The sequence below is a fragment of the Chenopodium album genome, chromosome 16, assembly GCF_948465745.1.
Source record: "Chenopodium album chromosome 16, dcCheAlbu1.1, whole genome shotgun sequence".
Classification (NCBI taxonomy): Eukaryota; Viridiplantae; Streptophyta; class Magnoliopsida; order Caryophyllales; family Amaranthaceae; genus Chenopodium; species Chenopodium album.
In genome coordinates, this window is record NC_137849.1 from 25,593,208 (window position 1) to 25,596,050 (window position 2,843).

Genomic DNA, 2,843 nt, shown 5'->3' on the forward strand with positions numbered 1-2,843 from the left:
GAATTCATCCGCCTCAAGCTTTTTCCCTTTTCACTTATAGGGCGTGCCTTGGAATAGCTAGACAAGGAGATCAAGCCGAATGCTGTAAGGACATGGGATGAAGTGACTAAGGAGTTTCTATCCCGTTTCTATCCACAAAAGAAAACGGCGGAGGCTAGAGCTTTGATTCAAGGTTTCAAGCAAAAGCCTAGTGAGAGTCTCTATGAAGCATGGGAGAGATACAAAGAGTATCAAAGAGAATGTCCTCACCACGAAATTCCTACTTATCAAATTATTCAAATTTTCTATGGAGGCCTTAGTCCTCAAGGAAAATCATGTTTAGATAGAGGAGCCGGAGGTCCTATCATTAACAAAACGGAAGAGGAAGTGGTAGACATAATTGAAGACGTAGTGAGGTATTATAGAGATTGGCAAGATGGAGAAAGAGAGTCAACTAGCAAGAGTAGCTCTTCAGTGTACTCAGTTGATCATCTAAATGCAATCAACAATCTATCCTCACAAATGACAAACTTGGAGAAGGAGATGTCCGCTATGAAGGCGAAGTTGGAAAGTGCTACCCACCAAGTTTCAAGTCTACCCTCCCAATCTAAGGGGAGAGGTATGTCTTCTAATTCTCAACCCCCTCCTTCTTCTAGAAACATGCCTAGTGAATGCTTGTTTTGTGATGATTGTGGATCGTATGATCATGATGTTGCTAATTTCCCTCATGCATGTATGGATGTTTGTGATGATCAAGATGGAAATGTGAATGAGCATGTGAACTATGTGTCAAACAATAATGATTCTAGGTTTGAGAATCAAAGAGGTCAATGGAATAGGAATTACAACAACCATGGCAATTTTAACAACTACAACCAAGGTGGTGGTAATAGGAACCATGGGAACCAAAATTCCCGAGGTAACTATAACAACCAAGGTTATAGTAGCCAAAATCATAACCAAAATTATGGTAATCATAACCAAGGTTATGGTAACCATAATCAAGGTAGAGGTAATTGGAACAATCAAAATAGGGGAAATTTTCAAAATAACTCTCAAAGGGGTCCCCCACCCGGTTTTGCTCCAAAGACCCAAAATGATAATTCCTATGTTCAATCCTCTTCTTCTTCTCATAGAACCAATTTGGAAGAAATCATTGAAAACCAAACAAAGTTGTTGAACACTTACATGACCGTAAGTGACAAGAAATTTAATGAAATGATGACTCATAATAAGATGCTTGAAAACCAAATTTCTCAACTTGCTAATGCTTTGAAAGACCATGCTAGTCCTTCTTATTTACCTTCCCAAGGCCTATATCCCAAGAGACCGGTCAATGCTATTGTCACAAGTAGTGGTAAGGTTCTTGAGGAGAGTTTTCCTAGGAAGAGTTAGACCAAGGAGGCCACAAAAGAAGCTTTGGTAGAAGATGAGAGAGATGGTGCATCTTTCAGTGAGGTTGAAATTGAGAAGCCTAGTGAGGTGAGAGTGGAGAAATAAATTGTGAAACCCAACCTTCCTTACCCACAAAAATTCATGAGACACAAGTTAGATGAACAATTTGGAAGATTTATTGACATGCTCAAGCAACTTCACCTTTCTCTACCATTGACCGAAGTTGTCACCAAATGCCCAACTACGCAAAATTCCTCAAAGACATTTTGAGCGGTAGGCGGACTCCTGATGGTGTAGAGACGGTGAACTTGAACGAGAATTGTAGTGCAATCATAATGAACAAGATGCCACCTAAGCTAAAAGACCCCGGAAACTTTTCCATCCCTTGTGCCATTTATAAAATGCAAATCGAGAACGCCTTGTGTGACCTAGGAGCTAGTGTTAGCCTTATGCCATATTCGGTGTACCAAAGACTTGAGGTAGGGGAACTTTTACCTACTAACATCACTTTGCAATTGGCCGATAGGTCAATCAAGTTTCCTAAGGGTAAGGTAGAGGGTGTCCCTTTGAGGGTTGGGAAATTTGTTATTCCGGTGGATTTTGTGGTGGTTGAGATGGACGAAGATGCTAACATTCCTATCATTCTAGGGAGACCATTCCTTACTACTTCGGGTGCTTTAATAGATGTGAAAAGTGCTAAAATTTCACTCAAAGTAGGGGTGAGGTGATAGAATTTGACTTGAATGATAGTATGAAGTATCCAAGTTCTTCTTTAGAAAATTGCATGTTGATTGATTCTCTTGATCATGTTGTGTCTTCCATGCATGAGCAATTGTTCACTTCTAACGATGCTCTTGAGAATGTTTTGTTGAATAAGGAAAAGATAGGTGCTCCTAGCAAGGAGATGGTTTTGTATGAAGATGTGCTCAATGGAAGCCTTGAGGATGTTGAAGAGCAAATGTGTATGAGCATTTCTAGCAAAGAAGCGTTGCAAGTGGCTACATCAAAGGAAGGTAAAGGTGTGCCAATGGTTGAGCTCAAACCTCTTCCATCACACCTTAGGTATAAATTCTTGGGACCCAACTCCACCTATCCCGTGATTGTTAGCTCTTCTTTGAGTGAGCGCCAAGCTCAAGAGTTGTGTGATGTTTTGAGAAAGCACCAAGGTGCTTTGGGTTATACCATTGATGACCTCAAAGGTATAAGCCCCGCTTTATGTACACATCACATAACCCTTGAGGAGGGTGCTCTACCTTCTATTGAGAGACAACGAAAGCTACATCCTCAAATGGGAGAGGTAGTGAAGAAGGAGATCACCAAACTTTTGGATGCAGGAATTATATTCCCCATCTCGAGTTCTAGATGGGTCTCTCCTGTTCATGTTGTCCCAAAGAAGGGAGGCATGACCGTCGTCGAGAATGAGAAAGGTGAGCTCATTTCGACGAGGACGGTCACGGGATGGAGGATGT

At 41.2% G+C, this 2,843-nt stretch overlaps 1 non-coding gene across 1 annotated transcript; it reads right to left on the minus strand.

Annotated features, from left to right (window-relative positions):
- Nucleotides 1-151: 151 nt before the first annotated feature.
- Nucleotides 152-257, minus strand: LOC145586988 (small nucleolar RNA R71). Its single transcript, XR_014101057.1, has one exon. It is a non-coding gene; the product is annotated as a small nucleolar RNA R71 (small nucleolar RNA).
- Between the last annotated feature and the right edge of the window lie 2,586 nt (nt 258-2,843).